Source organism: Fukomys damarensis, unplaced genomic scaffold (genome assembly GCF_012274545.1).
Source record: "Fukomys damarensis isolate Sample0158 unplaced genomic scaffold, DMR_v1.0_HiC HiC_scaffold_20, whole genome shotgun sequence".
NCBI classification, from domain to species: Eukaryota; Metazoa; Chordata; class Mammalia; order Rodentia; family Bathyergidae; genus Fukomys; species Fukomys damarensis.
In genome coordinates this window covers 26,520,527-26,530,640 of record NW_022900932.1, presented here as the reverse complement: position 1 = coordinate 26,530,640, position 10,114 = coordinate 26,520,527, and the positions used below count along the sequence as shown (strand labels likewise).

The 10,114-nt window shown below is 39.2% G+C and overlaps 1 long non-coding RNA gene across 1 annotated transcript in view; it reads right to left on the bottom strand.

Annotated features, from left to right (window-relative positions):
• The window catches only part of LOC104874106, a 14,309-nt gene extending 5,702 nt beyond the window's left edge, over nt 1-8,607 (bottom strand). The window contains exons 1-2 of the long non-coding RNA XR_783660.1: nt 8,539-8,607; nt 288-389 (exon numbers count right to left, since the gene is read on the bottom strand). This is a non-coding gene — a long non-coding RNA (uncharacterized LOC104874106). The remainder of the gene's footprint in view (nt 1-287; nt 390-8,538) is intronic.
• Nucleotides 8,608-10,114: the final 1,507 nt, after the last annotated feature.

Here is a 10,114-nt window from a genome sequence, read left to right as displayed (position 1 = left end):
CTTCTTCTTCTTCTTCTTCTTCTTCTTCTTCTTCTTCCTCTTCTTTCCTTGTCCCTATGGGATGATCCAAGTTGAAAGAGAAGGCCTTTGAAACTTCCTAGTTACAGACCTCAATTCAAGGTAGGTATACTCAAAATATTTAACAAGCAGTGAGATATATACACCTATTGATGGAAACACCAAAGAACACAACCCATGTTTTGAGTACCAGTTGAGGGCAGCCCTCTTGTCAGCTTCTATCCATGCTGGCTTCCAGTAGAGCAACTCCTTTGATCCTTGGTACCTACCACCATGGCATCCATGGCTGACACATCCTCTCCCTGCTCTGTTCTCAGGTTGCTGGTTTCAAAGATCACAAGATAAATTCAGAAGCCTGAGGCCTTTGACGTCTAGATATGAAAAAAGAAAATTAGAATGCAGTGATTCACATTTACAGCAGTTTTGAATTTTATGTGTTAAAAAAATGGTAAACCTAAAAGGCCTTTCAGTCAACTCATGGGGGTGGAAAATCTTTGTCACTCTGTCATCAACTGAGGCTGAAGCCTTTTGAGGAGATAATGCCTAGACTTTCTCCACTTAGACCTTCCTGTTGCCTTGTATGCTTTCTTGCTGTAGAGGCTGGCATGAGTTGAGACTTATCTATCAGGATTGCTTTCTTTGTCTCAGGTTTCATTATGAAGCATGGTACATTGCTTTAAGCCCATCCCACCCTATTCTATCAATAGGTTCTGTGAGGCCCAACAGGAGTTTGGGGTGGATACTGAGCACTTTATCCTCACTGGCTCCTATTTAAATTATTCCTGCTGGGTTCCTGCCTCTCCAACCCATCTCTCCTGGGCAGGACAACACTCAAAATCCACTCCTTTCCACTCATTCATTTGGCATAACCTCTATGGGCTGAAAATCCCAAACTCAAGTTTTTAGAGCTTGTGTCCTCACACTAAGTCAGCTTTTAAAACTATTATCTCTCTTGTGAATAAGTAAATTCAGAAAAATCAGTTGACTTATTGCCAGCAATGCTATCCTTCCTCTAAAGAAATGAATTCCACTGAAACAACTGAGGAAATTAAACTGAATTTGTTACACACGTTTACAAGAGGTTCTTTCAATACCCAAGACAGAGAGCAGAATCTAATAAAAATATACTGATAAATTTGCCAATCCTTTTGGATTTGTCATAATTAAGATATAGACAGTAAAGAAATAGTTCATATAAAACATCTTTATTTTTAATTCTTCTGTGTTTAATACACTATTACATCACTTTACCTCAATGAAAATTCAAAATACCACAACTATTCTTTTTTTTTAAAGAAAATATTTCAAGAGCCCACACTTCTCACATCTTGCCCTAACACCTTCCTCTCTGTATTATGAAGGATGTGACTTTAAGGATAGTTAAGAATTTTCACAATGAATTTTAAGGACTGATGCATAAGTCAACACCTAGGGATGCTAATAATTTTCTTCCTTGTTGCTAACACTGGCTTAAAAGGAAAGCTTTCCATCTTGAGTTTTTTTCCCAAAAAAAATAATAAATATTCAGTCTTTGGAAGAAGATTGAAAATGATGTTTAATCCCATAGTAATGGAGGAATTAACATCTTTATCAATCTTAGAGTAAATGTAGCATATATCATCTTAGCAGTTAGAATGGAGACTGGATCAAGGGAGCTTCTTATATTTGTACAGTATCTGAGTAAAATAAACTCTTCCTTTGATCTCACTGACCCTGAAATCACTATGTTATTATCCCCTCTTTTACAGTTAATAAAAGTGATGCTTAGAAAGATTGTCTCTTGGGAGTCACATGACTAACCAGTGATACGCTAACGCAAATACAAATTTAGGCCTTCTGATTCCAAACCCTATGCTCTTTTCACCATAGCACAATAATAACCTCAACTAACTGCACAAATATTTGGCAACTGTGGAAATCTCTATCAGACCAATAATTGTGAGACCATTCTCAACCTCTGAAAATAAATCTTTGTTTACATATCGAACAAAGCTGATGGCAGAGACTGGTACTACTCACCTAAATGCACATTTCACCTCATCTTTCTGGAAGAGAAGGCAAACAGTACTAGAAATGTCTCAGCTTCCTTACATGAAAAATATGGGCTGATTATAGCTGATGGGTTAAGAATAAAAATAACACATACCACTTTCAGAAAGGCCTAGTCTCTATGGTGATGCCATGATCACAGCCCACCATGTTCTTAACTTTGATCATAGTGACTTCCAGTAGAGTCCACTAGAAGGGAAGTGAGGCAGGTAGGAGTTGGAGGTACTTGAGTGCCAGTGGCATAAATAACAAATCACGTTTGAATGCAAAAGCCATGCTCTTTGACATGGCACTAATGATTTACCCTGATCAATACAAAGAGCAAAGGAAATACCAGATTTCAGTGCCTAGAAGACCCTTACACCAAATATTTTAAATAATAAAGAGAAGATGGAGGAAATCACCTTCAATTTTCAGTGTTCTCTTATATTTGACAGTGAAAAATTATAATGACCAAGTGATTCAGAAAAGATCCAGGCTAGAACCACCCACACACATTTTGCTCGGTGCCACATCAAATTGTTCCTGCAGCGGTGCATTCAGGTGTTGAAAAGACATAATTATATAATTAAGGAGTCCTCCAGAATAATACAAGATCACAAATAAAATTAGGTACAAAAGTAAACATTTATTGAGCAATCAAAAATAATAACAAATCATAAACTTTAAAAGCTAACAAATACAAGTGTAACAAAATCCAAAACGATAACATGACATTTTTTAGTAACTGCCTGACATGTCTATGTACTATTTATCCTTGCTTTTTGGGCCGCATATTCTTTCTGTGACAACAATTTACACTATTTAATAGAACGGTAAGATACATGTCTGTGTACTAATGCAATTAATCAAAATATTTTAATGGTTTTATCACCTGCATTTTTAGGATTATTGTTAACATCAGGAGAAATCTCAAGTTTCTACCATACATGAGCCATAAGATTTGGAGAATTATATACCCAGTAACTTTCAACTCAGACCACATATTCCTCATCCTCTTCAGTCCACACACTTCCAGGACTAGGACCAGCCAGCACACCAACGTATGAAGACAGACCCTCTAACCCAAGTCTTGCAGTCAGGTTGTCAGATAAGTTGGCAGAATGAGCAACAGCAATTTTCCTGGAAGATGTTCCCATCCTGGGATAACTAGTGACAACACAAAAGTGACTCTAGAACATGAAATATATCCCACTCTATCCATTCTAAGACTATGCCCAATTGTACTTTCTCTCAGATTTAAAAAACAACCGAGCCAGGGATTTAGCTCAGTGGTGCTGCCACCTGCCTTGCAAGCACAAGGTCCTGAGTTCAATTCCCGGTACCAAAAAGAAACAAAAGCAAAAAACCCCAACCCATGGCTGCCCTATACCACCTGACAGAAGTGTGATGGTGAGTTAGCTGAAGAGGAAAGAAAAAGTGAAGTTGATTGCAGTTATCTCAAACTTGCCCTATGAATGACTGAAAGCTCAGGTTGATTTCCAAAGCTAGTATGGCCGATGGCTTTTGGGGTTAAATATTAAATGACAAACTTATTCAGGAAACCCTAAATTGGCTTCATGACCATTTTTGTTTAAAATAGAGCTTTTTTATGCTTTTATTAGGAAAAATCACATCTCTCTTTGAAGTGAGTCCAAGGTTCTCTCTCTCTGAAATACAGTCTGGTTTTAAAAGAGCCATTGCATAGAATTTCGTGTCTACCACAGCAGGCAAGAGTGAACACTAAGGTTCCTAAGGTATATAATATAAATGAACATTGCCAATTGGTACATAAAGGATTCAAAGCAGAAATATTAGCTCATATTTCAAGCTGTGACTTTTGTAACTATTAAAATGGAAACCAAGTTGGGATTATCACTTAGAAAGTTTAGAAATTGGGTGGGAAAGCTCTTCAGGGACAATGTGTAACATGGGGTAGTATAGGACAGTGATTAACCTCAATGGGAAACAACATTTTTCTTTGTTTACTGCTATCTGCAGTCCAATAAATAGTGCTAACTTGGCGTACACTAAGTGCTCAGTTAATTCTTTTTACTTGAATGTAAGGAAAGAAGGAAGGAAAGGATAGATAGCAGGAGGAAGAGAGGGAGGGTTGGAAAGATGGAAAGAAAGAAGGAAAGAAGGAAGGAAGGGAAGCAAGGAAGGAAGGAAGGAAAAGGAAGGATGGGGCCCCTGCCTTTGCCCTAAATAAATTATGTCAGTGTCACAGGTTCCTTACTTGTAAAATGCAGATAAAAATAGTTCCACCTTCATAAAGTGAAGCAATGCACAGCAATCACTAATAAGGAGGCCTGGTACTCAATAAACTTAGTTATTACAACGAATATTTGATCTTCACTTAGTTTCTTGAAGCTGTCATTCAAGGCACCCAACAAGAGAGGATATTGTTACTGACTGCCAGAGAGAAGGGAGCTGAGTTAAGAGAATAATTAATAGGAAATCCTCCAAAGCTCCTGGAGTCTTTATTTTAATAATCCAAAAAGCCTGGCAGGAATGAAAAAAAAAAAAAAAGAGGGTGCCCTGTGATGTGGCAGGAAGACCCACCTCAAGCCCCAGCTGGGTAAACGTAATCAATAACATCCTGTCGGGAACTTTTTGTGGTCTCATGTAAATTTAGGCTATCTGAATAAAAGATAAAACTGTCATTTCCTCTCTCATCATACAGCATGATGATTTATCTATTCCTTTGAGAAAACCAACCGAACAGTTGCTGAAATGTTCCTGGTTAAAAGTGTCCATTGTGAAATGTAAGAGAAGACTGGTGCAAGATGGTAGGCTATTTTGAGAATGTTTGCAAAGAGGAACCCTACAAAAATGGGGTATAATTAGCTTGAACTGATACGCAAGTTATTATAATTACTCTCAAGACCATCTAAGAGGGAAACAGTGTCATGGGCTGGTTAATCAACCCACAAAATGACTAGTTAAATTTAGGTGTTTTCCAGTTATCTAGCACAAAATAGTAATAAATAGCCAGCTACCTTTTTAATACAATACTTCCATGTACTTACAGAGAATTAGTGCAAGATCCTCTTAAAACTAAACTTGGGATGCTCATTTACTTCTCAAAATCATTGTTTATTGTTTATTTATCAAGCCCATGATCTTCAAAGACATTTAGGGTCACAAAGGCAATGTGAAAAAAAATCTCTGAGGCGAGAACTAAGGGCTATTTTAACATAAAGGGAAGTCATTGTAATTAATGAATCTTTCAAAATGGGGGTAAGGTTGAGGTCCAGATTTGTGAACTGTGTTCTACATAAAAGACCAATTCACAACTTGTCTCCCACCATTTATATTCTGATCTTGATCTGAAGGGCAGGGAGTGTTACATTCAATAGAATCCACATTGAAAGTCACAGGAGGATTACATAGAGCAGAGAGCTCTGTGTTTCAAATAATGCAATGGAGAACGGTGAGACTATTCTGCACAGACAAATCATGAGCAGCCATGACTTCTTCTCTTGGACTCAACCTGAATCTCCATCCAATCTTTAAGGCGGAAACAAAGATTGACACTGTCTAGTATATACCACCCTCTAAGACCAAAGTCATCCAGAACACATATATAATCCTGCTGTGCTCAACCAGAAGGAAGGGATTGGTTTTGTTTTTCTTGTGTGTCTGCCTAACTTGTGAAAAATCTACACTTCTGCTCATCTGTATAAAGAATGCAGAGGACTATTTTCTAGAGTAATTGGCTACTATTTTAGAATAATCTGTACTTATTCATCACATGGGCCAATACAGGTGAAAGGTTAAAATAGAATCATATCATTCATATCCCAATAACTATTGAGACTGAGACATAGAGAAAGGACCATGACCCATATAATAAGAGAGACAGAATAAGAACTCAATTCACTAGAAATAGAACCTGAAGTAAATTACTTGACCTCAGTGAGTTTGAGTATCTTCAACCATAAATGGAACTAAGAAGCTTCATTTTATAAGGTAACTATGACAAAAAACATACACATCAAGTACATCAAGTACTTGGCACTATGCCAAAGAAACAGTAGGGGCTCAATAAACACTCTTACTATTACTGCTATGATCAACATGAAGATTTTATGTGAATTCAACAGTATTAATTCTAATCCTAAAAGCTCAAAACTTTGCTATGTGATTAAGATAAATAAATCAAGTTCCATTTCTTCATTTTTAAATGAAAATAACAGGGCAATCTTTATACAGCATATACTTTCAATGGTGGAAAACAACAATATAATTTTTTTATAATTAGAATAGCATATAAAGCAATATAAATATTATTATGCTGGTCTGTTATGATGGCCAAATAATTGTCCTGGTTTTTGGTTTTCTCCGTTCTATTTCCAGTAGGATGCACAAATCTTATATTCAACTAGTTTTAGTCTGCCAGTGTTATGGGGACAAGACCAGACCATATTTGCTGCACAACTGAATTATGAGATTTTTTTTTTCCAAACCAAGATTTGGCAATAGTAGATATGTGAATGCTACTGAGGAACAATTTCTCCTGGAAATGTTCAGATGGAATCCCTACCTGCTGAGCAGGAGCCAGTAGCGGGAGTGCCTTCCTTTATCACAGTATCGCTCCCTTGCCAGCTACTCACTGAGCTTGCCCGCTGTCTCTGACCCTCCTGGATTATCTTGTCTCCAGCAGTCTTCGGGAGGCCAGATTTACATAGCACCCCCACTTTCTCCATGGCCAATATGTTCCAGGACCCCCACTAGATACCTGAACTGCAGTTAGTGCTAATCCCTTTATGTTCTATTATTTTTCCATTACATACATACCTACAACAAAACCTCATTTATAACTCAGGCACTGTGAGAACAGATCACAGCAATGGACTCTAATAAAAGTTATGTGACTGTGGTCGGATGCAATTTATCATTGCATCCTCCCTCACTGCCCCCACATTCACGCTGCTACAGTTCTGTGAGTTCTGGCTCTCCCCTGTGGATTTCAAGTGCAACAGGGAGGGCTGTGTAGTAGGAATCATGACAGCCACTTTTTAGCACAAATAGCAAAGTGGTTTCCTCCTCCCTTTCGGTGTGATGGGGCAGGATGGCTGTACTGGTGCATCTATAGCTCACCAGCTGAGGGTTTTCTAGCCACAAGTTGTCTAGCCACAAAAAACAGTCTCCTGCAAAAGGATATTACAGAGAGGAAATTTTTTAAATGGCAGGAAAAACCGTCTGAACTGTTTAGCAAGGAGTGTGCTTAAATATAACATTTTAACAAATATTCCTGTCACACCCAGGAATAATGGTGGTAACAGGTGGCCTGGGAGGTAAATCCCTAGAGGGGCAAACTGCCCCATGTTGAACTTAATTTCTGTCAGCTCTTCCTGTCCATGCCTATAATCTTGATCTCTTTTTAGCCAGCTCAGAAACTAAACGTCAGCCCGATACACTCAGAAAACCTGAGGCAAGCCCCTGCTTACGATGAAGATCCTGGAGGGGCCAGGTGCCATTTGACCCCAGCTGGGCTGGGACTCACTAAGACATGCGGATTTTAATTTTTGTTATATTTGAACTTTAATGACCTTTATCCCCAAGTCAAACCTGTGAATAATGAGTATGTAGCCCTCCTTTCAGCCTCTTGGTTTAAAGAAAGAGGAAGGAAACAGTCCATTGTTTTTCTAACTTCACAGTTTCCTAGTGTAAGATGGAAAATTGAGTACAGCAAGTGAAAGCAGCAGGCAACACTATAGAAGGACATCCGGTGAGGCAGAGACCTGCTCCAGACAAGCATCTGCTGGTCGTGGGGCCGTGGGGTTCAGGGATAAACACAAGTTAAAGCAACTCTCCTTACCAAGCAGAGGTGAGTGGCTACCATGGCCCACTTTCTTCTGAAACTTAATGTATATCCACCCTTCTCACACAGTAAACCCAGGGGTGAAAAATCCACCTCTGGTGACCCAAAGTAGGAAAATGTATCAGAGTGGCAGTTCTCTCTCCCCACCCCCACCTCAAAAAGGAGATTTCACTGTGCCCAGAAGGCTAAAAGGGGCCACAACATCAACAACAACAGAAGCTGGTTTTTTTTAATATTCTATTCTCCCTCCACTAATTTAATCAAAAATGGCTCCCACTTGTTCAGCACAATTTGACCTTCAGAATTCTACAAGTGATTGTGGGGCCCCATTAGAACTTTCAAAGCATTTTGTACCTAAGGGACCTTTAAACATTCTACTATAATAAAAAATAAGCTCATAAAAATCCCACACATTTCACATAGGCCTTTGATAACCTATTACACAATAATGGCCTCGAATAACTAACAGACTGTACTACATTCAAACTGGTAGCTTGGAGGTAAAAGGTTTTTTATCTTGTTATCTCTGTCTAGCTACCCATAGCCTTAGAAGAAGAATTTTGCTTTGCCTTTAAATGAACAAACTCCATGAATTGCCAGACTCAACCCTTTTCTGCGCTGGCCACTACTGGATGAGTTTGTCAGAGTGCAGTGAGTCTCACCTCAGTCCCGTGCTGGACAGTCTGTGAAGCCTGATGTCGCTCCCATTCAGAGACTGGGCCTCAGTCCCTCTTCTACAAGACCAGAATGTTGGCTTAGAATCACTGGAGGTGGCTTGGAATCAATGCATTGGTTAGGGTACCCCAGGGCCAAGGAGATGCTGACCACCCCCTCTCAGTCAGAGCAGACCCCTTTATATTTCACAGGCAAGGGTCTGGATTATCATTCAGTTAGGAAAAAGTAAATTTGAAAGCCATCACATTGGAGGATCTGCACAGTGTCTTTCATTTTGAATATGAATACTATAAATTTATGACAGCCATTCCTCTAGATCAGGTGAGTTACCTTTAGAGCCCACAATTTGGGGGTAGGGGGGTTTTAAGCCCATTAATAGTAATTAATTAATAACAGGGATTATTTTATCTATTTAGTAAAAAAGAAACTTCTGATGAAATCTAATACAGGACTGTTGAGTCTTGATATGAAATAGAAGAGAAGCAGGGCCTTGCCTAGGACTGCAAGCCTCCGTGGGGCAGCTCTGCCATGACAGGTATGCAAGGGCTCTGGAAACAGCCAGAGCCACTAAGTAGCCATTGGCTTCCACACATGCCACCTTAAATTTTTACAGAGGACTAATGATGCCTCCATCTTCCAGATGAAAGAACTGAGGCATTGAGCAGCTCAATGATGGTCCAAGTTCATCTAGGTATCAACTGCAGAGTCCAGATCCTGATTCAATGTGAGAAGAGAGGGCCAAAAGAAGAAAGGGAAGAGAAGACCAAATGTTCTAGCCCTGCTTCCTATTTTGTTCCATTCATCTACTATTTGCAGTGTTTCTAGTTCACCTGGTTCTGGGAGAATGCAAAAAGGACTAAGTCACACTCTTTGCCTTCCAAGAGTAGTGGCTGCTAAGACACATATAGAAATGGAGTGTTTGTGCTCTTCGCCAAATATTTCTGTTCTCCTGCCAAACACACAGTAAGCTGTACTTCTCTGCTTCCTTACAGTTGGGTGTGTCCTGGCTGTGGCCAGAGATCTCTGAGCAGAAGCAATGTGTGCCACAACCAGTTGGAAGCTTTAGGAACCTGGGCTCAATCTGCCACTGTTTCCCTGGGCCTCAATAACTCGCAACATGGAAGCTGCACCTTCAGTCTGGGTCCCCAGGGCCCAGACAAACAGACGAGGATGTATCACTTCAGGGAGAAATAAATGTTCTGGCCACACAGCTTTGGAGTTGCTCGTTACCTCAGCATTATCTGGCTTATCTTGACTAATTTAATAACCACCTGGCATAACAGAAGCGCTAAGGGGCCAGAGCTGCATATCAGTCACCACCCATACTAGTAAACCAATAACAGCAACCTCTCCAAAGAGAAAAGTTTTTTTTTTTCCATTTGAGACCTAGCAAGAATATATTTCATTTGCTTACTGTACTATGGCCAACTGGCTTCTATTATTAAATAGTATATATGAATTAATTCTATTTATATAATTAATTCATTATTAATTAAAACTTCCTCCAAGTTCCTGATTATAGGCTTATAAACACGGATAAGAACTTCCAGTGTATTTATTTTT